This window comes from Protopterus annectens, chromosome 7.part0 (genome assembly GCF_019279795.1).
Source record: "Protopterus annectens isolate FY-2018-M chromosome 7.part0, PAN1.0, whole genome shotgun sequence".
In the NCBI taxonomy this organism is placed as follows: domain Eukaryota; kingdom Metazoa; phylum Chordata; order Ceratodontiformes; family Protopteridae; genus Protopterus; species Protopterus annectens.
The window spans coordinates 76,433,243-76,460,156 of NC_056739.1; positions in this window are offsets into that span (position 1 = coordinate 76,433,243).

The following is a 26,914-nucleotide window of genomic DNA, read 5'->3' on the forward strand; positions in this document are numbered from 1 at the left end:
CAAACTTTTGCTAAAGGTATCCAACTCCCACAACTATCACAGTGACTCCCTCTATTCACACAGAATAGACAACTCTGGAACACCCTTCCAGAGACCATAGCAAAAAATCCTATTCACAATCCGTTCAACTCTCTCCTAAAGGAACACCTTACTAGTCATTGGCTGTGCTCCTGCCACTCTCCAGGTTAATTATTTAGTCACTTCTATTACTTTTCTCATCAAAAATTCGATCCTCCTTATCTTAATTTGTTTAAGTATATAAAAATGGTTCTACCTCACATAAACGAAACTCCAAAACACCGACAACGCAATCACCGAAACCACATAACCGACAGTACAAAAATACGAAATTCCACATGCCCGACAACGAAATAACTGACGGTACACAAACACGAAACCTCATACACTTCACACACCACAATCAACAAACAAAACACATTCCCCGTCCAAAAACCACATACACAACACAAGCACACCAAAATCCCTACAAACCCACACTAAACCTCACATACACAACTACATACAACCCTAACCCAAACCCTAACCCTAAGGTCCGTCACTACCGCACATTTACCTGACCCGCTCCCTAACCCTAACTCACTTATCCCGCCCCTAACCCAAACACAATCACTACCGCACACTTACCTGACCCGCTCCCTAACCCTAACTCACTTATCCCGCCCCTAACCCAAACACAATCACTACCGCACACTTACCTGACCCGCTTCCTAACCCTAACTCACTTAACCCACCCCTATCCACACTTACCTTACTCGCACCCTAACGTCCGTCACTACCGCATACTTACACAGCCTTTTCCCATTTCGGCATCCTCTGCGTCGGTGCTTTCATCCGTCGGGTCGGTCTTCTGCTTGTCGATCTTCTAGGTCCCGTCGCGTCGGTCTTCTGCGCTGTCAATCTTCTGGGGCTTGTGATTTCCGTGTCGATGTTCCGGCGTGTCATTGAAGTGAGGTAGAACCATAAAAATACCCAGTACGTGCAGTGTACTATTTCTTGTATTGTTCTATTGCTTGTTATTGTACTATAATTGTATTGTACTAATGCTTGTACTGTACTATTGCTTGTTTTGTTGTGTTGTACTAATGTGGAGCTTTTATCCCCCAGTCTCTGCTGAAAATGGGCCCCTGGCCCAGTTGGACATACCAGGTTAACAAATGAAATAAATAAAAAATAAATAATACATTTTTTTACATTGAGTTTAAGGCCATGACTTTGGCACCTATCATTGTTTGCATAAAACCCTCTTGCAGGATGCTGACATCGTTTTGGGGATTCTATGACCACTCCTACTTTGCAGTCATCAGCAAAATTTGTCAACCACAGTCCTTTAGTTTTTTGCTTTACTTTGGAAAAAATAGATTCCAAACAGTAGAGGTCCCAGGACTGATTCCTGTGGAACACCACTGATTATGGGTCTGCTTTTGGAGGTGGATTCCCCTATTTTGACTGCATGGGTTCTGTCAGTGAGCCAGTTAGTGACCCACCTAATGATATAAGGGTTGATCTCTAGCTGGGTGAGTTTGTCAATAATGCCTGAGCGGGGGATGGTGTTAAAAGCCTTGGCCAAGTCCAGGTAGGCTGTATGCACAGTTTTTCCCTCATCCAGGGCTCTGGTGACTGCCTTGAAGAAAGCCACCAGGTTTAGCAGGCATGATCTCACTTTGACAAATCCAAACTGAACAGGGTCAAGTATTTGGAGATTACCTATATCTTTGTTGATAAGGTCCATGATGATTCACTGCATGGCCTTGCAGATAAGGCTAGTCAGGCTAATAGGTCTATAGTTTGTGGAGTCAGTAGAAGCACCACCCTTGTGCAAGGAGATAACGGTGGTCATTTTCCATTCAGTTGGGATGAAAACGGTGCTTACACAATGACTGAGAAGAGTAGCCAATGGAGTTGCTAATTCTTGTTGAAGCCCATGCAGGATGCAGCCTGGGATGTTATCAGGACCCATAGATGTTGTGTTTTTGGCTTTAGAGAGGGCATATATGACCCACTCTCTAGCGATACAAGGTGGGGGACAGGTGGAAGGAATGTCATGGGGTATGTGTGGCGGAGACAGGGGAGTGATGTTTTCATAGTAAACTTGTTAGCAGACAGGTTCTGTGTCCACAGGCTCAGTGTATGTGGTCTCACTAACTTCCAGTTCAGCATAAATCTGGGTCTTACCTTTTAGGCTATGGATGTAACTAAAGAACGCCTTATGGTTGTCTTTAGTTGAGGTTGCTAATTTGGTATTATAGTTTTTTTGGAGGACTTCACAAGAAGTCTTATTTGCTTGTTTAAGCTGAGGACGGAGTGCTTCCAGTTTAGGACACACTCCCTCTTACTTTTGGACAACAATTTCTTCCTTTTATTGTAAAGCCTGTTAATGGTAGTTGTCCACCAAGCAGGTTTGCTCTTCCTCGAAGAGCTTGTTTTGGTCCTATCAAGCACGGTCGTGTCAATGCAGTAATACAAGTGTTTGTAAAAAGCATTGGTGTATGAAGCGGCATAGTTGCCAGTTCCATCTGAGGGTGGAGGTGCAGTGAAGCTCTTTATACCATCTCTTGGAAGGATATAATTTACTTTGAAAAAATTTTTTTAGTTCAGTTGCTGCTGGTGGGGGGGGGGCTGTATGATAGTTACTTTGAATGAGACTGATTTGTGGTCAGATGTGACAAGAGAAGAGCTCACAGTGGGGGTGCTGCAGTGGTCTCCCATATTGGTAAGCACCAGATTCAAGATGTTGTCGACCGTAGGTGGGTCCACCAGTTGGGCCAGGGCATTGGAGTTAATGAACTTGAGGAAACTTTGGGCAAGTGAGTTTGAACATGAGTAATTTACCCAGTCAATGGATGGGTAATTAAAATCACCCAGAACCATTGTGTTTGGATATATCTTTATGGATTCCAGTAGATCCAAGCAGGCAGAGTGGGTGTCTTGATTCACGGATGGTTTCCTGGCAATGACTTGAATAGGTGTCCTGCCAACAGTTAGTCGCAGCTGAAGTGTCTCCAGGGAATCATACTGTTTAACCAAGCTGGAGGTGTATTTATCTTTAAAGAATATTGAAACACTGCCTCCTTTAGTTTTCATGCCTTCCATTCGTGGTATGAATGTGTGGTAGGAGCTATAACCAGGTATGGTTGGGATGCTCTCCACTGCCTTGAACCAGGTCTTTGTGACTGCACAGATGTCAGCTTCTTCCAAGTTGAGGACTGCTTCCAGTGAGTGCAGTTTCATGCTAAGACTCGTAGCATTTAACAACATAACCTTGACGTTGTTTGTTGATGAAATTTTTATGTCGGGAATTTTGTCCTTGTGACATTGCCTAAAAAAGGCACTATGGGGGTGGCAAGAGCCTTTGCCAATAGCCGAAATCCCAGGAGTGACAGATGAAGACTATCTCTGACAAAGCATTGAGGTCCATCCATCATGTCATCCCAGGCTGACAAAAACTGGATCCCCTTAGAATGACACCAGAAACTAAGCCAATTATTAAAGTCAATTATTTTCTGTTTATATTGTGGTATCATCCTAAATGACAGTAATATGCTGCTCAAGGCTGGGGACATACCTGCCTGTGACACATAATTGGAGAGCTCAGTCATGTCTCTTTTCCTGTAGTCTAGGGAGGTACATCTCAAGTCATTCACACCATGTACTATGACCAAATCGTAACAACACTTTAATTTGAGAGAATGGAGTGCCTGCGTGATCTGACAAATCCTGGCACCAGAAAGACAGCTAACCGTGACTTTCTCTTTTTTCATCCTGGTGTGGGGGACGTCTGTGTGTCTCACTATAGAGTGTTCTATCACTAAGATATTTGGAGTGAATGCACATTGCCTTATGGGCTTTGATGGTGAGACATTTGTGCTTGTGTCATTATGTGTACTGTGTGTTTTCGGTGTTATGGTTGGTTTAATATGTATATTTTTTTTTGAGGTCTCTGGTGTTTAGGTGGATTTTATGTGAATACCTCAACATATGTTGGTCTATGTGTATGCTGTGTGTCATGAGTAGGAGTTGTGGTAGGTGGACTGAACACCTGCTCTGTATTGCTATCTATTGTGTGAGAGAGCTGTGATTCCAGATTCATAATGCAGGTGCATCTCTCAAAAATGGTACAAGAATGATTTAGAAGTAGGGGTTGTCAGTGTCAGTTGCTACACTGCCTTATTAGACCCATGTCAACCAAGCTGGTAGGAGAAAAGGAGGGAACTGTCAGTTCATATTCCTAGGAATAATCTTGGTCTGGCTATAACAGTTTGAAGAGGGAATACTGCAGGTGCAGGTACTGGTAGGTTTAGGCATGAAGAGCTCTGATTTAGGTAATATTTCCAAGGCTAGAGAGCAGGCATCTGTAACTGGCAATCCATCTGTGCAGTAGAGTGCGATGCGCAAACAGGCACAAACAAGCAGGAACTGGTTCAAACACAGGCTTTTAAGTGGAAAAACAGGAAACAGCCAAAGTTCAAATTATCCAATCAAAACACCCTAAACAAAGTCCTGCAACAGTAACTATAGCTAGATCAGTCCAAACTGTTCTTTCCTCCCACAAGGGTACAGGGGAGCCTCTTCAGACAAAATATTAACTGATTTACAAGCTCCAAAGGTCACAAACAGTACTAGATTCAGCAAAAACCTGCCTATGCTAATGTTTTTCAAGTGCGGCAAACAAGTAAAATGAACAAAATGAACAGATGAACAGTAATTATAGTTGTAAGAGGAGTTCAATTAGCAGACAATCTAAAAATGCAGTAAAATACAGTTGCACAGTTTAAACAAAGATATGCAGCAAATATTGATTTAGTTACTCAGAAAGTACAGAAAACAGTTGAAAAGAAACTCACTGCAGCTTTGAGCAACCAAGCACAAACTTTTTACATAGCATTTTAGAGGTCTTACCACATAACAGGTCCCAAGAGGTACATCCAAACTAATCACAGCTGTGTGAATCCACAATGCTATCTATTGCTTCACATATCAACTATTTCCATCACATATGAACTAAACTCACCAGAAAGGTGACAATCTCAATAATATGAAATCCAAGTTAATATTTAAAATCCATGAAATAAATATTTTGTCCTCAAAAAAATTGAAAGAATTACAAATGATTATGACTTCCAGGTACTCTTCTCTTAGGTATCCTATAGTGAGACAAGATCACGTTAAAGAAATAACAAATTAATATCCAATATCAATTATCAGCTACATTTCATAACAAGATGAGTCTTCAAGTGTAAAAGACAGAACTGTCATTTTTAAAATAATGTAACCAAAATCTGCAGCCTCAGCAAAGAATTACAAGGCAAGCCCTTGTAACAAATGATCCTTATACAGTTTTATCACCGTAAGACCTCACCCATAGCTTCTCTTTATTTGTTTGTTTTTGTTTTAGTTTGTTTATTTAGTTATTGTCTTTGTTTACCAGGAAAGCCTGTCTGGGTAATACCCATTTTCAGTGGAGGCCCTGGGAGAAAAGCCCTATTTGCTTACATTGCATTATACTAAATTCCAGTTAAACACAGAGTAGTTACATTTCTATTTACATTTATACACATACATTAGTTTCATTTAAACATTCTAACATTTTACAGAGGTAGAAATAAGTAGAGAGAAAGCCCATGTGCAACTTAATGGATTGTACAGGCAGCAGTTATGCATAAGAAATGTTTTGCCATTTCAGTGAGAGGTTGGGTATATTCTGTTTAAGGAGAGTATTTGAAGAGTATTATACAATGAGCACAAAGTCTTAAACATATGATTAGCATCTGCAGGACAAGGAATGGTTATGATGTTCTTTAAGCAGTGGTTTAAAACTATTGAATTTTTTGGAGAGTTTTATTTGTGTGGGGATACTATATCAGAGTTTAGCAATGTACTGGGTGTAGAGTTTGTCTCATGCAAGATTATTTGACTTATTTGTAAGTAATAAGACTTTGTTAGCAGTGCAGAGGTCCCTTGTTGGACAGTAGGGCAGTAGTAAGTTTTGAAGTGCAGGGCATTTTTCTGGATGAATGAGTTTGTGTGCTGTAGTTAGTTGTGAATATGTTAGGTAGTTGTGTAGTTCAAGACAGTTTAATTGCATTAAGCTATAACAATGGTGGGTCCTATGAAGGAGATTGGTGGAAAATTTATTTATTTTGTTGTAGCAGGAGGCAAGTTTCTTTCTTTCAGTATTGTTTGAGTTTGTTAGGATAAGAGTGGCTTATAAGTCAGTTGGCAATGAGAAGGTGGTGACTAGAGTTTTTCTTACAGTATCTGTAAGAAATCCATTGATCCTATAAAGAAAGTCTAGTTTCTTGTGTGCAGATTTAATGGTGTACAGTATATGCTACTTCATAGGTGTGTACTAGGCTAATGGCCCTGGAGCCTTTCCAAGCCTAGCCCACAGAAGTGTCATGGCATCGTGCCACCTGACATTAGTTCTCAGTGCCTCTATCAAATAGTCACTGGAGTGATCCCCGGGGTGAACTTTCTATTTCCCATTGACTCATCAAGATTTGTCTTGAAGAGGGCCAGTGAGGTGCTCTGCTTGACATGCATGGAAAGTCTATTCCAGAGCATGGGCAGTCTCTGGGTTATGAACCTGTCCCTCCATCATGTTCTGTTGATTGTGGTAATGAGGCTGAGGTCTCTGGAGCGTGTATTGCGGAGGGATTGGGTTTTCTTTAGATGTAGCATTTCTAACAGAGCTGAATCAGACATGGCTTTGTAAGTCAAGCAGAGATCACCTTTTAGTAGATGATATGAGACAAAGAATAGCTGGAGTTTTTTGAGTCAGTCCATGTAGGAAATGTGTTTAAGGCCTAGGATCCTCTTCATGAGGTACTTTTGTGGCCTTTCCAGCTGCTGCATGTGTCCAGTGAGGTACATGCCAAATGGGGCATTATACTCAATGATTGGCCTAATGAGGGAAGAGTAGAGAGAGATGATGATCTCTTTCTTCCTGGATGCAAAACCCTTGGTAATGAGATGTGCCACACAGAAGGACTTTCTGATCACAGTGGCAATGTGGTGGTTGAAGGAGAGGTTGCTGTCAATCTGTGTCCCCAGACCTCTTATAATGCCTTCAGTGTTCAGTGGGCTCCCATCAATGTGGTAATTAGTGGGAACTGAGTTTTTCCCTAAGGGGATGAGAACACATTTTTTGGCATTAAGCTTAAGGCCATAGTTTCAACACCAGTCATTGGTCTCAGTGAGGCCTTTCTGTAGGATGTCTATATCACTTTGGAAGTTAATAATGGCTCCCAGCTTGCAGTCATCTGCGAACATGGTCAGCCAGAGTCCCTCCGTGTTAGCCTGGACTTCTGAGAAGTAGATGCCAAACAGGAGAGGACCCAGGACCTATCCCTGTGGGACTCCACTCGTGACTGGTTGGGAGTCTGACTTGGAGTCCACTACTTTCACACTGTGGGTTCTATCTGTGAGCCAATTTGCAAACCACCTAGTGATATAGGGAGTTGAGGCCTATTTTGGTGAGTTTATCAATAATTCCTGAGTGGGGAATGGGATCAAAGGCCTTGGCCAGATCAACGTAGGCTGTATGAACTGCCTTGCCCTCATCCACAGCTCTGGTGACTGACTCAAAGAAGTCAACCTGGTTGAGCAGGTATGATCTCCCTTTCACAAAACCAAATTGCATGAGATTCCCTATATACTTGTTAATTAGGTCCATGATGATGTGCTCCATAGCCTTACATATCAGACTCGTCAGTCTAATGAGGCGATAATTCCCAGGGTCTGTAGTCGCTCCCCCTTTATGGAGAGGGATGACTGTAGCAGTGCGCCATTCAGTAGGGACAAAGCCTGAGGTGAGGCTGTGATTGAACAGGGCACACAGATGTGGTGCCAGTTCACTTTGTAGTTCATGTAGAAAACAGCCAGGAATATTGTCGGGTCCCATAGAAGCTGCATTCTTGGCTTTGGACAATGCAGCTTTAACCTATGCTGCAGTAATGCTGGGTGCCTGGCATTCCTCCGGTATTGTGATTGGTCCTTTAGGGGGCAGAGAGGGGTAAAGTTGGCACTGAATCTGTCAGCCAGTATGTTGGCAATATCTGTTGGCTCAGTATAGGAGGTACCATTGTGCAGTAACTCAGAGCAAACCTGACCATATTTGAGATTGTCATCTATTATAATGCCTAGAAGTTTACTGTGAATAAAGTTTCAATGACAGTGTAATTTGTTGACTAGATGGTAAAAGATCGCTTTTGATTTTGGTAACTTTTTGAGGTAAAAAGCATTAACTTAGTTTTCTTGGGATTGAGTAGGAGGTTTGATTCTTTGAGCCATGTTTCCACAGAAGAGAAAGAGAAAGATTTTGGGTAATGTCTTGCAGCTTATTTATTGTTGAGGCCGGACATATTAATGTAGAGTCATCTACATACTGAACTAAACCAGCATGGTGAGTGGAGGTGTGGAGGTTTTTAATATATAATATATAATATATTAAATAAGAAAGGACCCTCGGATAGAGCCCTGAGGGCACCTATAGTAACTGCTTGAAAGGATGAGCAGGTTTGTTGCTATTTAATGGCTTGTTGCCTTCCAGATAGGTAACTAAGAAACCACAACAAGGAGTATTGTGAAAGTCCTTTGAGAGCTGAATGAGCAGTTGCTGGTACAAAACAGTATCAAAAGCCTTTGACAAGTCTAAGAACATGGTGGACACATGCAGACCATCATTTCTATGTCAGTTTATGTAGTAGAACAGTTGTGCTGGGACCTAAAGCCATGTTGTGTTTCTGAGAGCAGGTTATTTGACATTAGGTATTGCATCAGATGAATATGGAGAGGGAGAACAGAATTGCTATCAGTCTGTAGTTATTAAACTTTGTAGATGTGCCCCCTTTGTGCAGTAGTGTGACATATGATTTTTTTCCACAATGATGGGCTGTATCTTTCTGCTATGGACCAATTAATTAGTATGGACACAGGGAAGGCTATGACTTCTGCAGCCATTTTTAGGTAGTCTGATAGTAGATGGTCTACAGCTACAGAGGTAGTTTTTAGTTTAAGGAGCAACATCATTATGACTGAGGTAGGTACTAGACTAAAACTGAAGAACTGTAGGTGGTTTTGTCTGGAAAGGGGTAGAGAGAGGGGATCAGATGTATTAGTGTCTAAGAGAGATAATACTGATTGTAAAACCAAGATTTAAACTGTGTGGGGATAGTATGCCATATTGTCTGTTTTGAAGAGGAAGTAGTGGTCTTGCCAGAGTGAAGGAGTTTATTTAGTGATGACTAAAAAAGTTTTGGGTTGTTTTGATGTTTGTCTTTTAGGATGATATAGTATGCTTGCTTGTCCTGTTTGACAAGGAATTTTACAAGGATTCTAAGATGTCTAAATTGCTGGAAGGCATTTTGGGTTCTATTTTTATACCAATTTTTCCAGGCCTTATAACATTATAACAATTCAAAACAATTCAACTCAACAACTCAACTTAGAACAAGATGGAATATCATGCTTTTAAACATATATATAGTAATACAGCAAATATCATGTTCCCATAAAATTTATGCTTAAAACTATGCTACCATGCATATTAAAACAAAATCATTACAACTCAACAAAACTCCTATCTAAGCCTTATTTCATGGCAGTCTGAAATCCTTATCCTATTAGCCAGTCATTTGCAGCCAGCCATAATGGGTCTAAACCAGTAGCCAATGATTTGACTGCTAATGTGTCTTTTTGTTTTATTTGAAGTTTTTATCTGAAATCTGCAATCAGCCCTGGTGTTCTTTTTTTAAACTATTTGCAGGTGAGAAGTTGTGTTTGAATCTATCTCTGCACCCTAATTGGTAGTTAATCATACCAGATGTCCATACATCCAATGCAATCCGTGCCTCCAGTAACTCCAGAAATGCTTTAGATCCATCTGAAAACAAAATGTTAAGAAATTAGCTGGATATAACAGCTTAAAACATACTCTGTGAGAGTGAAGTAACTTCATAACTGTCAGAAAATAGCTGGGTTTATATGTAGGCTGCAGCATTGCTGTTTGAATCATAAAAAATCTGTCTTCTCTGTACTTGTTTTATCAGGCAGCAGCAGTGCTGATGAAATAAATGAATGACAATCTGCAGATGTTATCGTGATGCTGTTTGAATCACTGGAACAAACACCCAATGACTGACCCTCATTAGAATATCTGATTCAGTGATGTCTGACCACTGGGAAGCTACTTATGAACAAGGGCTATACTGTTAATGATCCCCCCATGTACCACTAAAGCAGATATATTTTTTGTGAATTCAATTGCCTAGCTCTTATCTGAAGCTCAAATTGATTTTTAACCTATTTGACATCAGACTGGAGGCTCTGGATTACATCTAAATGGTCAGACAAGGTCTTCTCCATTTCTCATCTTACTGCATCTTAGAATTTATGTTCAGTAAAGCCAAAAGATACTAATGACAACCATGATGATCTGGATTATGACTGCAGAATGGACATGTCTAGGGATAGAGGCATGCCATGGCCTTGGGCACATTCATTTAGTTTTTCCTCACATCTCTTCCTCCTCTTTTTCAGTATCACAGAGCCAAAGGAAAAAACTAGCCCACTACATACATTAAACAGTAACTGAGTCACTTGAAAACATAAATGTCCCTGTTTGCTATCATATTTCACTTAATTTAAACAGTTTACAGACAGTACTCAAAAAAACACTGCTCATCTGAGCTGGAAGTCTCAGGAAGGTCCCTAATGTTTTAATCTTTTTTCTGATGTTATTCCCATCTGAGAATATCAGCATGGAATACGATGGCAGCTTGCACTGTACCCACAATCTAATCTGATGTCAAAGCACAATACTGGAAAGTTTTTAATTGCAAATGCTTGCACAGAGCATTCTTTACTCCAGATAGAATTACTAAAATTAATTCTTCCACAAGCGGAATATGTTGGGGGTGTGAGCAAATACACAATGCAGATTGGAATCACATTTTTTTCGACTGTGTTAAAATTAAGCCATTTTGGAATAGTATTAAAAACTTTTTACAAGCTTTATTTAATGAATCGTTTAACTTATCTAAAGCTCTAGTATTATTAAATGTGTACGAAGGTCCTCATTTGAATGAGTCAAATATGTATTTAGTTTGGACAAAAAATCTCAAGGAAGTGTATAACAAGAAGATGAATACAAACACAATACCGACTTTGGAAGACTTCTACAGCCTACTGACGACCACAGCATTGTTGGAAACAAAGGCGCCGGAAGCTGTTGAAAATGAGGGGGGGAGGGCAGAGGGCGAGACGGGCACTTAGCAATCTAAAAAGGTCAACTTTTTAAAACTACTACCACAACATAGGTACAAAATCAGCAGGCATGGCAGACACACACACACATACACAGGCATGGCAGACACATGCGCACACATACACACACACTGGCGTGCATACACAAACTGTTTATGCACAAATAAACTGTACAATAAATAGGTCATTTGACAAACAGGTCACAGTTACAACTGCAAGAAAAAGAATCTACTTAATTTCAGAACCGTCTATTCTCTTACTTAATAAGTTATTATACAGTCAGTATGAACCAAACAAATATGTAGTCCAAGGCATCTGGCCTAAACATGGAAAAGTACTATACATACATACATACATACATACATACATACATACATAAAATCAATGCCCCAAAATCTATCTGTAATGTAACCGATCCTACATCTGTAGCATTACCTAGGACACAGTCTTTCCAAGCATTTTCAGTTATCTACAATCTATATTTCTACTTGTCATCTTAGCCTCATCTACACTGTTACTGTTTTTACATGACCAGTTAAACCCCAACTTGTCCAAGATGTACCTGCATTTATTATGTCTAACATCTCACTTGTGTAGTTAGCATACCATTCTTCTTGTAGAATAAGAAATATTTTCATATTATAAGTAAGAAGGCTGTAAATTACATAATGCATATTCATCTGTTAACTGTGTTTTCTGTCCTATCTGTGTAAAAAACTTGAAAAAAAACAAAAAAATATCCTTGTTTTTCATACTTTCCTGAATAGTTTGTTCCAGTGATCAGATTTTGCTGATCCCTAGGCTTTGTCTTGGTTCCTGTACTTCTCCATTTTCCTTGTTTGGTCAGGGGGAAGTTTCTTTACTCACCAGTGAGAGTGGGGAGTACTGAGCTGCCTGTTTGTCCTCAGAGGAGTGGTTTAAGACAGTAACTTGTAGTTCATTGGCCATTTTGGGTCATTTCCTGCCTTTTCCAGCCCCCTGCTATAAAGCACACTTTGGCGGGCTTTTCTGGCTGTAGAGAACTCAGCACAGCTCCTCGTGGTATCCAGCAGAGTTCCTAGAGCAGCAGAGACCAGAAAAGACAAACTTTCCAGATTCTAAGTATTTTTTCTGCATTTTCGACCTTTTGTGCCTTTCGACGACTGTTTCTGCCTATTTTATAGAGTTATTACCTGTTTTTCCTGTTTTTATAAGCTTGAATTGTTTGTTGCACTTTCTAGTTTAAGTTTGCTTAAAAGTTAAACTACAGGCTAATACACTCAAGTGTACTAGCTTTTGATAGCATTTAATCGAAAATCAAAGCATTTACTGTGTTTTCTGTCCTATCTGTGTAAAAAACTTGAAAAAAAAACAAAAAAATATCCTTGTTTTCCATACTTTCCTGAATAGTTTGTTCCAGTGATCAGATTTTGCTGATCCCTGGGCTTTGTCTTGGTTCCTGTACGTCTCCATTTTCCTTGTTTGGTCAGGGGGAAGTTTCTTTACTCACCAGTGAGAGTGGGGAGTACTGAGCTGCCTGTTTGTCCTCAGAGGAGTGGTTTAAGACAGTAACTTGTAGTTCATTGGCCATTTTGGGTCATTTCCTGCCTTTTCCAGCCCCCTGCTATAAAGCACACTTTGGCGGGCTTTTCTGGCTGTAGAGAACTCAGCACAGCTCCTCGTGGTATCCAGCAGAGTTCCTAGAGCAGCAGAGACCAGAAAAGACAAACTTTCCAGATTCTAAGTATTTTTTTCTGCATTTTCGACCTTTTGTGCCTTTCGACGACTGTTTCTGCCTATTTTATAGAGTTATTACCTGTTTTTCCTGTTATTATAAGCTTGAATTGTTTGTTGCACTTTCTAGTTTAAGTTTGCTTAAAAGTTAAACTACAGGCTAATACACTCAAGTGTACTAGCTTTTGATAGCATTTAATCGAAAATCACAGCATTTACTGTGTTTTCCGTCCTATCTGTGTAAAAAACTTGAAAAAAAACAAAAAAAATATTCTTGTTTTCCATACTTTCCTGAATAGTTTGTTCCAGTGATCAGATTTTGCTGATCCCTGGGCTTTGTCTTGGTTCCTGTACTTCTCCATTTTCCTTGTTTGGTCAGGGGGAAGTTTCTTTACTCACCAGTGAGAGTGGGGAGCACTGAGCTGCCTGTTTGTCCTCAGAGGAGTGGTTTAAGACAGTAACTTGTAGTTCATTGGCCATTTTGGGTCATTTCCTGCCTTTTCCAGCCCCCTGCTATAAAGCACGCTTTAGCGCGGAGTTGCCACAGGAGCACACAAGAGCAGTGGCGGTTAATCAAGGTAAAACTATTCGGGCTACCTAAAGTCCACTCTTCAATTTTTCCCGTAGAACAGCTCTTCTTGAACTGTACTGCTAATCTAACCAGCCTATTCTCTAACAAAAAAGCTCGGTTCTACTTGATTCCTAAGTAGACTATTCTCTATCTGTAAAACCTAGCAATTGCTCCTAAAGTACTTTTTACTCTGATATAGCACTTTTTATTATACATAGTACCCCACCAGCCTAAAAACCCTTTGTCGATCACCACATCCCCCAAAGTCTTTTTCAAACTCATCTACATAAAGTTTTTGTCTTTTCCTTCTAGCATGTCGAGGGATCAGTTGCTAGTGTCCTCTCCTGCTCAGCTGGTGAATCTGGGAATATTGAGGCAATGTTACAATTGCCTCATGTACACAAACAACCCTCTCCTTCTCCCACAAAACACAAATACATGCGAGAGATGCAACTATATAGCCAAACTGGAGGCTGGGCTCTCTCAGCATAGGACTGGCAAGACCAGACAGGAGGAGAAGGTAACCACACACACCACAAACCCAGTCTCACATAGCACTATCACAACTTCAATTCATACACATAAACAGACAAAGACATACTCGGAGGCTCTGATCAAAAATCTACCAAAACAGCAGAGGCCACCAAAGCAGACACCCAAACAACTGCCTCCACAGGGCACAGCACATGCAACACATAGACCACAGAGTCAGTGTGCCAAACAGTCACAGCCCTTAAGGCCAAACACAATGCCAGACACACTCGTCATAGGTGACTCCATAGTCAGACACACTGACGTCTCGCTCACCAGATTGAGTAAGGAGAAGGTCACAGTAAGCTGCCTATCGGGCGCTAGAATCCGCCACATAACGCAAGCACTTAGGTCACTCAACTGCAGGTACAAGTATGACTCAGTCATTGTCCGTGCGGGTGTGAACGACCTGAGACGTACCTCCCTGGACTACATGAAAAGAGACATAGAGGAGCTCTCTGATTATGTAGCCCAGGCAGGTATGACCCTGACTTTGAGCAGTATCCTGCCTTCACCAAGAATGATGCCACAATACAGAGACAAGATGATCTGCTTTAATAATTGGCTTAAACTATGGTGTCATTCAAAGGGGATCCAATGTCTGTCTGCCTGGGATGACATGCTGGACAAGCCACGCTGCTTCGCAAGGGACGGCTTGCACCTGTCAGCCCTGGGCTTCCGGATTTTGGCAAAGGCTCTTGCCACCCCCATTGTGCCTTTTTTAGGCAGGGCTCAAATTCTAAACCTACCACCCTAGAACACAAAAAAGGAAAAAAACTAAGGGTAATGCTGCTCAATGCCAGAAGTCTCAACCTCAAGATGCACGCACTCGAAGCCCTTCTCAGTATGGAGAACATCGATGTCTGTGCTGTGACTGAAACCTGGTTCAAGGCTCCTGAGAGCACCCCGGCACTATCAGGTTTTACCTCATATCATGCGTTCCGGCCCCAAAATCCGGACAACACCAAAAAAGGAGGGGGAGTGTCCATATTAATCAAGGACACCCTCACCTCAAGGTTGGTGGCAACGCACGATGCATCGGAGACCATCCAGGTGCAATTAACCATAGGCAAGACTGCTCTGCAGTTTGTGGCATGTTACAGGCCACCCTTTCAAACTCAGGAACCTCACACAGAATTCCTGAAAACACTGGAGGGGATAAATGTATCTCCGAACACCATCATACTGGGTGATTTCAACTATCCAAATATAGACTGGAAACACTACTCAAGCCCCAACACTCTAGCCCAAAGGTTCCTAGAGTTCATAAACTCAAACGCCATGGAACAACTAGTCACCATCCCCACAAGAGGAGAAAACATACTAGATCTCATCATCACGAACATGGGGTCACAATGTTCAACACCAGAAGTATACCCATCATTGGTGAGATCAGATCATAAACTAATCTCACTGGAAGTCCACATCCCGCCCACACCCCAGATAAAAAAGACCACAGTGAAAAACTTCTCAAAAGCCGACTTCACACTTCTAAAGTCTGGTGTGGTCTCTTTCAAGGCCCCCGAGCCAGCGGAAACCATTACTCAAACCGCTGAATCACTTACAAATGCCTTCTACCAGCACGTCCAGGACTGCATGGATCAGGCAATCCCAAACAAAACAAAGACTCTTTGTACCAAAGGCAAGCGTCCAGTCTGGTGGACCCCAGCCATAAACAAGCTCTACAACAAAAGGAAGAAGCTACTACAAGATAGAGCAAAATCCGTAAAAGGGAAGACACCCTTGATCACTATAAGTAAAAAACTAAGATCTCTCATAAAATCATCCAAGGCAAATTTTGAGAAAAAAATCGCTAAGGACTCAAAAGACAATCATAAGGCCTTTTTTAGCTATGTTAGAAACCTGGGAGGAAACTCCCAGATATGCTCAGAATTAGTTCAAAATGATGTAAAAAATCACTGAACCTACAGACATTGCCAACATACTGGCTGACAGGTTCAGTGCAAATCCCCCCCCCCCCCCGAAAGGAGAAATATCTATACCAGAGGATTGTAGCCCCCCAAACATCTCAAATGCTCAGGTGAGAACTGCTCTCTCCAAGGCAAAAAACACAGCATCCATGGGACCAGATGTTGTCCCGGTTGTGTGCTCCACGAACTCAATGAGGAATTAAACCCACAGTTAGGGCAGCTGTTTAATCTTAGCCTCACCTCAGGATACGTACCCAAGGAGTGGTGTACGGCAACGGTGGTCCCACTTCACAAAGGAGGTGCCTCCACCGACCCCGGAAACTACCGTCCCATCAGCTTGACAAGCCTGGTCTGCAAAGCTATGGAGAGGATCATAATGGAACTCATAAATAGAGACATAGGGGACTTGCAGACTTTGGATCCAACCCAGTTTGGCTTTGTCAAGGGCAGATCATGCCTTTTAAACTTGGTTGACTTTTTCGAAACAGTCGCCAAGGCCATTGACGAAGGCAAGGCAGTCCACACAGCCTACCTTGACTTGGCAAAGGCGTTTGACACAATACCTCACTCGGGAATCATTGAAAAACTCACCAGCTTAAATGTAAACCCATACGTCACAAGATGGGTTGCAAACTGGCTGAGTGACAGAACCCACAGGGTCAGAGTTGCTGGCGCCATGTCAGACTCCAAGCCTGTCACAAGTGGTGTCCCACAGGGCTCAGTCCTGGGCCCACTCTTGTTCGGCATCTACTTTTCAGAAGTACAAGCAAACACAGGAGGATTATGGCTGACAAAGTTTGCAGATGACTGCAAACTGGGCACCATAGTTGAAAACCCATCTGACACAGACATCCTTCAGAAGGGTCTCATAGAAATGGATAACTGGTGCCAGAGCCATGGCCTAAAGTTAAACACCAAAAAATGCATAGTCATACCCTTCGGGAAAAACAAGGTTACCCCTAGTTACCATATAGGTGGCAATCCACTAAGCACAGAAGAGGTTATCAGGGATCTGGGGACCCAGGTTGACAGTAACCTTTCGTTTGACACACACGTTGCTAAAGTAGTTAGAAAGAACTTCTACACTGCCCACCTGATCATGAAGGGATTCACATCTAGATCAAGGGAAGTCATCGTTCCCCTGTACTCATCACTCATCAGACCAATGATTGAGTACAATGCCCCATTCGGAATGTATCTGACCCGACACCTGCAGCAATTGGAAAGGCCCCAAAAGTTCCTCACCAAAAGGATAAAGGGTCTCAAAAATATGTCTTATGCTGCCCGACTGAAGGAACTCCAGCTCTATTCAGTCGCCTACCGTCTGCTCAGAGGCGACCTGTGCCTGACATACAAGGCCATGTCCAACCCGGAATTAATGAACATGCTTCACCTCAAAAAATCTAAATCCATCAGAAGTACAAGGGTAAGAGACTTAAACCTCAACACGGCTATTAATAGGACGTGCTGGAGGGACAGATTCATTACCCAGAGACTCCCCATGCTGTGGAACAAAATCCCGGTACATGTGAGGCAGAGCACCTCGCTGGCTTTGTTCAAGAGAAATCTTGACCAATGGATGGGAGATCGCAGGTATACCCCAGGGATAACCTCAGTGTCACTGCTTGACAGAGGCACAGAAAAATAATGGGCATAATATCCTTCAAACTAAAGGGGTGGCGAAAGCCACAAAACTCTGGGCTAGGCTTATAAATGCCCTAGGGCAGATAGCCTAGTATGAACCTATGAACCTATGAACCCCCAAACAAGTAATTTTGCACATTTCACTTCATCCTTTATTGTAAGCATTTTTATGACCTACATTATATAACTCATAGATACTAACTCTGTATTTAAATTTCAGTTTAAGTCAGTTCCAGCGATAAAACTCTTAGAAAATTCCATGCTACAAAACGGGCAATCAAAATCCTATAACCACTGCTACCACTAAATCTACTCTAGCCCTGTGCAGGAAAAAATAAGCCATCTCTCAATAAAGAAATTTCAAATTGCAACTTGTTCACCTCACTACAAGCTAACAGCAGAATTATACATCCTGGCTTGTTGAGCTCTCTTTAAGCAACAGTATTAAGCGTGAGCCCACCAGGTCGTCATATAGACTGCTGGATGTCAACATACACAGATAAGCCCTATCTTTATTCTTCTTTGTCGAAAAGAAGATACTTAAAAGAGCCAGCAAAACTGTATAGATTTAAATTTCTTCTCCATCATACAGAATACTTAAAATGCAATGCAATAAACAACTGCTGTGATGCAAATGTCTCTATGTTCCACACATCATGGTTTTCTATAAGAAGTGGACAAATTAAAACCCTACAAAAGACTGAAAGTTAAAGGAAAATACGTATACACATATCTACCCAAAACTCTATACAGCTGAAACACCTTTCTCAGGAAATGGAACTTTAGATGAGCAAAAATTACTGACACAATGGCTTTCACATTTCATGGATTTACTGCTCTTCAAAAATTATATATCTGTTGTGAACAGATTTTAAAGACAAGAAACATCTGAAAATGCACACACAAACCCACTTAACGCGTCAAACTGCACAAAGGAAATTTATTAAAGAGGGACTTTTGTCTGCAGTATTCTAACACAACTGTTTACCATTCTGAGTTGGCTTGATCTCTCCTAGACATACCTCTCAATTGTCTCTGGTTTGGCAGAATGTCCCTTGTTTTGCCTCATAAATCACTGAGGATTATATTCAGTCATTACAGTTTCATACTTCTTTTTATCCAGAAAATGTATGTTAATGCAAAACTTGTTCAATTAACTTGAAAAATTGTCACTGATTTTCGGCCTTTTTTTCACAGTAGTTTTGGCTTTGTCTAGAATTCTTAAGCAAAGGAATTGAGGGGTCAGAAATAGAGAAACTCAAGTGCCAAAAATACCAAAATTAGTAAAATTCACAAAAAATACTTGCAAGGGCAGCCAGCTGAGATTTGAGCTATAATCCGTTTAATGTTCCACAAACAGCAACACAGCAAAAAATGATCCACACATAAAGACTTTAACTTTTTCACCGCATTTTTGTCTCTCCTAGGACTTCATCAGATGTATGCATACCCCTTAATTAACCTATCCTTAAATAATGTTATCAATTAAAAACAACCAATCCAACCCTTGCAATTGTAAATCAATTCTCAGCTGGCTGCCCTTGCAATTGCTTTATTTATTATTTATTTATTTATTTATTTATTTATTTAAATTTGTTGACCGGGAGTGTCCGACTGGACGTAGGTCCATTTTCAGCGGAGGCCCGGGGAGAAAAGCTCCACAGTTAAATAAACAGACAGTAGTTACATTGGATTACATAGTGATTAATAATTTAACATAGCAATTACTTACAACATATTTACAGATGAAGAACATAGTACATCAGTAGACAACTAGAATCTTTATCTGTGAAGTACGTAACAGACATTAACAAATACTACAATGAGAAGTTCCTGCTGTATAATAAGTACTAGGCTTATGAGCATCTGAGCTTGCTATAATCAAGGAAGTTAATGGAGTGTAAAGAAAGGTAGTGGCTGGATGGGGTGGATGATATTAGAGTGGAAGTTGCAAGGGCATAGCCAGCATGTTTTTAGGTGCGCTTTTAGTAAAGTTTTGAAGTAGATGCATGATGGTACGGAGGTAATTGTGGGTGGGAGTGAGTTCCATAATTTGGCTATGGCGCAAGAGAATAGTGCTTCACCAGCAGAGTTATTGGCTTTAGTGCTCTGCAAGTGATTTTTGTTGCTGGATCTTAGTGGTCTGGTGGTGCGATAGGGTTAGAGTAGATTTATATATATATATATATATATATATATATATATATATATATATATATATATATATATATATATATATATGTTGTTGTCTTTCAGCTTTTCCCGGTTAGGGGTCGCCACAGCGGAACTCCGGTCTGCTAATGATTGGCAGTACATTTTCACGAACGCTGAGGAGCCAGCTCGACGCTCAACCTTCAACGAAGGCATGCCCATTTACGCATGTCTTTCGAATGCCCAGCCAACTGTAGACATCACACATAAGGCACTCCCCGCACTCCAGCCAGGAATCGAACGGGAGAACCTCTTGCTGTGAGGCAACAACGCTACCGCTGCAAAACCGCGGAAGTTATACATTATATTATATATATATATATATATATATATATATATATATATATATATATATGGTCTACTTTTTTAAAATCTTGAAATACTAAAAGATCGACTTTCAGTATCTCGAGACAAATAACAAACATGCACTACAATAAAAAATTTAAAAAAACGAATGTCACTATACTAAAAGTTCAGCTAGCGATGTTCAGTTTTTTAATATAACCTCCACCACAAAATCACAGACACCTCCCTGCATACAGCGTAACAAAGCAACAAAACACACACACCAACAAAACCCACATAACCTATGTATAAGCAGGGGGCATAGCCCCCCCACACCCTACCTGAATCTCCGTACACAACCACACATCATCTACCATATCTAAAAATCCCAGACCACACTGCACCTTAAAGACAAAGCACACCAGACAACACCACAACAACCACAGATCTGGTAAGCTATTATTCGTTAAAATGTAGTTTCAAAAATAACTGCACTTTCGTTATTTTCGCCTCTTTCAGTATTTTGAGATTTTAAAGGGGACCCTTAGATATATATATATATATATATATATATATATATATATATATATATATATATATCTATATATATATATCTATACACACACACACACACACACATATATGTGTGTGTGTGTGTGTGTGTGTGTGTGTGTGTGTGTGTGTGTGTGTGTGTGTGTGTGTGTGTGTGTGTTTGTGTGTTTGTGTGTGCGTGTGTGTTTAACCATTTCCTGTTAACCCTAGAACACTTCCACCAAGATCTCGTCATATTTTGAAATGTAACTTTTAACAGTAAGATCTGCTTCTTTCACAATTCCATTTCATTTTACTTCAAGCAATCTCTTACTAAAATGTTTCCATTTGGAATAAGTAACTTCATGATAATTTATTCTACCATACAGACCTATTTTGGTGCGAGTCTCCTTATACATATTTTACAGATATATATTTCACTTTTTTAATACCTTCCAGATCTATGTTTCTATAGTCATTTCCTTTAAATTTCTTTTGTTTTGATCACATTAAGTAGGGCAATGCCTTACAAAATATAAATATATATATTTATCAAATAACCATAAACAGCAAAGGCAGCGAGGATTAATGGTTCAGCCCGAATGAAAAGTAGAATATCAAGGAAAAGACGGATTATGAAGCAAACCACAGCAAGTAATATCCACATAGACATATTTTATTGTAGGATCGCTTTTGCAGCCAAGTGAGCTGCTTCTTTAGACAAATACAAAAAGTAAAAGCACCATATTTAAAAAAAAAACAACCAGCCAATCGCAGTGAATAAACAATCAACTCACTGAATACTTAAAGTCATGGTGACGCACCATGTCTTAAAAGTGATCACAAGTACAAAAACATAAATAAATGAAAATCAGCACTAACATTATTTTAAAAACTAACTATGCCTAAAATATTTCATATAACAAATAAACAAGATTAATAAAAGCTATAAAAAGTTCAAATAATCACCTAGAAATCTGCCTTGTCTGTAATACTGGTTTGACAGTTATTTTGTCATTAAAGCCTTTCCCTCTGACAGCTCTCATTCTAATGATCCATCTAAACTTACTGTTTTCTGTTCTGATCCTAACACCACCCCCATGTTCAATGGGATGTATGATATCTATAGCCATAAACTTAAAGGAGTGTGCAGGACCAAACTCCATCACATGTCTGACAAGTGCATTGGTATCTATGGCCTTCCTTATATTATACGGGTCTATATTAGATCACTGAATGCTTAAAAAAGCGAACGGTGATTAATCGACCCTATGTAAGCGAAAGCTTACAATTACAGACTGTCAGAACAGAGACTTTTTTTCCTAGGGAAAAAAATCACTGTTCCAGCAACAAAAAAAAAATTAAAAGACTTTAAACATTACATTAAGTGGGGGGCTTTGCCCCCCAAACCCCCCTACTTAAATATAACAACTCTGAGACTGCACTACAGTGCCGAAAACAGCAAAGTAATGAAGCTGCCAAGCGAATTCCTTCCAAGGGAAAGAATTCACTTAAAAGCCGTTTCGATATTTTGCTGTTTCAGGCTTCTGAGTTCGACCAAGATGCATTCGAAAGAATGTGTCTTCGGTCTTCTAATAGGGAACCTATCATACAGATGTTCCCTTATGCAGTCTTTAAGTCTCCTATTGCTCTTGCCGATATAGAAGGTCATACAAACCTCGCAGTAAACAAGATATAACACATGTAACGAACTGCAGTTAGCATGTACATCAAAACTTAAAAGCTTGTGTCTATCTGGATGCATAAAACTGCTAGTAGTATCCAGGTAACAACAGAAATTACATCTATTGCGGGGAAACGTAACTACATTCACCCTGGCGGGTGAGACCACTGACTTAGAACAACATAGCAGCCTCTTTAATGATTTATTATTTTTAAACATAAATCTAGGTGTTGAGCCCACGATCGACTTAATCTGGGGGTCTGTACACAAGCTACGCCAATTGCTCTTAAAAATGTCTTGTATCATCCTAACATTGCTGGAATATGTGATTGGACTCTTCAGTGCAGCTGCAGTATGTTATCTATCTTCACCCATAGGGGTCTGTTCTGAAAAATATGGTTTCCCTTTTCCCTCTCTCAAAGATGGTATAGTAACCAGTACTTCATTGACCTCACTTTCCTTGTAACCTCTCTCCATGAACCTAGCTTTCAAAGTTACTAGTTCTTGTATGAAGCTTTCTTTTTTTGCATTTAATCTAGAAGCTTGAAGGCTCTGTCCTTGTATGACATTTTTAAATACATGGGTTGGATGCATACTCTGCCTGTGAAGATATGTGTTTCTATGACAGCTTTTCCTAAATAACCTTGTATCCATACTCCCATTTATATCTTGGTAAGTTGATTGATAGGAATATGGGACAGATTGATTTTATTGTAGGTTCGTGGGCGACCATTTCATTATATGGAATGGGGGCAATGAATCCCTCTTGGACCTACACAGATATGTTAATAACAGTACTCCTTTTTTGAGATTCACCATCAATAGCTCAAGTAGTGAGATGGAGTTTCTAGATGTAAAGATTTTTAAAGATATAACGTCCCAAACAAGTTTAACGAAGTCCAAAAATGTCCAATATTTCCAGATTTTCTTGCTCTGTCATGTTTCACAAATATAATTATTGCTTTGTGATCCCATATTTGTCAATTTCCAAGTTACTGGTTTTATTTCTTGTCATCTCCATCTCCTAAGTCCTGGCTCTGCTTCATTTCCAATGTACGCTCTATTCTTCTAATCGACTCTTGTGTTTTTTCCTTCCTTTGATAATTGTTGAAACAATGGAAAATGTTTCAATGGCACAGTCTCTCTGTGGTTTTTATTACCAGAAGAACAAGAAGCAGAATCTCCTTCTGTTTTACAGCTCACTTTTTCTTGGACAAACTTTTGTATTTCTTCCTTAGCATGTACTTCATCAAAAAATGATTTTGTTCCTCCAGGGAAAACAATTTGAAGATACCTGGGTATGGCAGTTTGAATCTCACACTTGCTTCTCAACATTCTCTAAATAATGGAATAAATTTATTCCTCTACTGCCTGGTGTACAATGAGTAATCATTCTCCACAAACAGCCTGCTGTCTCCCACTTTTAGTACTTTGTCCTTCTGTTACAGTTTTGTCAGAATCATCTCCTTCTGCTGATAAGACTGCATGTTTACTATTAAAGGTCTAGGTCATTTTCTCATAGCCAGGTTTGCAGCATACACATAATGTGCCCTTTCAATTACAGTTCCTGTTGTGGAATCCCAGTCCAGTTGCTTATTTGCGCTTTCAAAAAATTAATACAGTTTGCTCCTTCCAGCTTCTCAGGTATTGCAGAATATCTCAGGTTTTCCATATGTGCTCTGTACTCTAATTCTGTTATTTTTTGAAACATCTCTTCTTGTGCAGTATCATATTCAGCCAGCCTTTTCTTCATTTCGACCTCTGAGCTTTACAGTTTTAGCATCTTATCTATCTGTTTAAAGCATCTTCCATCTTTTTCTAGCCTTTTATTGTTTGAGTTGATATACTCCAGCAGTGTTTCACTTATTTTAGTCAGGTATGTGTGCAGTTGCCTTATATGTTCCTCTAGGTTACTGGAAGTCATATATGGAGCCTACGCTGCCTTTTCCTGAAAAGCTGTAGTACTTTTCCCAGTCACTGTTTTTTCATCGCCTTTTCTAGCTGATTTTCCTTCAGGCCCTCTTATTTCTTTTTTCCTGGTATCCGGGCAGTGTATTTACTAGCCAGTTACTAACATTAACCCGGAGACTTTAGGTCCATTGGCTTTCTCTGCAAAGTTTTTATTTAAAAACTGGGAGAGCTAGAATTAAGCTGTTACTCAATGTGTAGACATCTTGGAAGTCATGAAGAGACCAGTCTTTCTTGTTGATTATTGTATATGCTGTGGGGTAATACTGTAGCACTGGGATATATAAATTTATTAACACTATCCCCTGCTGCAGTAAGGTAAAAGAGACAAACTATAATACATGAGATTACCATGCAGAAACATGCCAATGTGATTCTGCTCTGCTACAGCATGACTTCTCACCACATGAGCCCAGGCAATAATGAGTCAGTCTGCTCTCTATATTTCCGAGTATACAACATGACGTGGCTTCTACCAGGAATCCTAAAGAATAAATATATCCTAAGTATCTCATTGTACTTTCAGAACTTCCAGCAGTCACAAGATGACAGACCAGAATGTGGATGAAGGGTGATATGGTACAAGCAACTATGTGAAGTGGGAGTCCATCTCATAAATGACTATGTAAACCAGAACCTTCTACCTGTTATGAGACGTACAAAGCCAGTGAAGATTTTGCAAAAAATTACACTGGTATGATGATAATAAGTATCAGTAAGCAGATAAGAAGCAGAGTTCTACACTTTCTGCAGCTGGTCAATTTCAGAGTCAAGGAAGTATGAGTTACAAAAAAATGAATAAATAATACAGTAATCCAGGTGAGAAGAAATAATGAAACAGAAGCAGATGTTCTGATGGAACAAAGTATATGATAAGAGTAAAGCACATGGACTTATCAATGTCTCCGAGCTGACCACTGACTAGTGTTCTGAAATTAAGGATTATCATGAGACTCTGCACTCCTGACACATATTCAAGTCCGCATTTGCACTTGTTTCCCACTTTTCCTGTAAATAGTCACTAGGTAGCCTATCTACCACAAGGGGAGTGGTTTCTGGCCCAGAAATTGTACTTTATTGGTCGTTTGGGCAGTTTTTCCATCTCTTTCAACTTTCTGGTTTAAAAGCCCGCATTTGTGCTTGTTTCCCACCTTTTCTGTAACTAATCTAGTCCAGATACAGATTTGCTGTATCCAGGACTCTTTGTAAGCTTTTGAGCCCCCCAAGCCTTTCTGTGTTGGAGGGAAGCATTCTAGTGTATCAGTGGGAGTGGTAAGCACTAGGTAGCCTATCTACCACAAGATCCAGGCACAGATTCTTAGTTTTAGCACTGGAATTTGCTTATTTGTGCTCAGCACTTGTTCAGAACTTGTAGTTAGCACTAAATAAGCTACAAATTACTACAGCACACAACCTTCCTCTTTACCTAGAGGAAAACAGTTTTGTACTTACTTTCCTCACTTACTTAGAGAAAAACAGCTCTTGTACTCACTTTCCTCACTTGTCTAGAGGAAAGTAGTTTTTTATTCAGGTATGTCCAAGGGTCATCTCCCAGTGTTCTCTCCTGCCTATCTGATGAATCTGGGCATCTTGGGGCAATGTAGCAATTGCATCATGTACACAGACAGCCCTCTCCTCCTACCACCCAACACTACAACCTGTGAGAGATGCACTTTTCTAGCCAAACTGGAGGTAAAGCTCTCTCCAACCAAGACTGAACTTGATAGTTAAGAGGAGAAGGTAAACACTTGCACCACACCACACTCATCACATAGTCCCACTAAACCTATACCACCAAACTCCACACACAGAAACACAAAAACCTTTGCAGAGGCTCTCAGTAATAATCTGCTCAAGCAACAGAGACCTCCAAAGCAGAAAAGCAAGCAACCTCCACCCCCAACGCAACCCAAATGACACATAGCCCACAGACTTAGTGTGCCAATAAACCACAGCCCATAAGGCAAAACAACATAACCAACACACTAGTCATATGTGACTCTATAGACAGGCACACTGATGTCCCACTCACCAGGCTAAACAAGGAGAAGGTTACTGTCAGCTGCCTGTTGAGTGCCAGGATCCGCCACATAACCCACGCACTCAGATCACTCCACAACAAGTACCATGCTGGTGTGAACGACCTGAGATGTACCTCCCTAGACTGCATTAAAAGAGACATGGAAAAGCTCTCCAATCTTGTAGCCCAGGTAGGTTTGACCCTAGCCCTGAGTAGCATCTTGTCATTGTCCAGAATTATACCACAGTACAAGGAGAAAATGATTGACTTCAACAATTGGCTAAGCTTCTGGTGTCATTCTAAGGGGATCCAGTATCTGTCTGCCTGGGACGACATGGTCGACAGACCACGATGCCTTGCTAGAAATGGTCTGCACATGTCGGCCCTGGGATTCTGGATACTGGCAAAGGCTCTTGCCGCCCCTATAGTGGCTTTTTTAGGCAAGGTTCAAATGACAAATTCACCACCGTAAAAGGAACCGGCAAGCAAAAACTGAGGGTAATGCTACTCAGTGCTAGAAGTCTAAATCTCAAAATGCACTC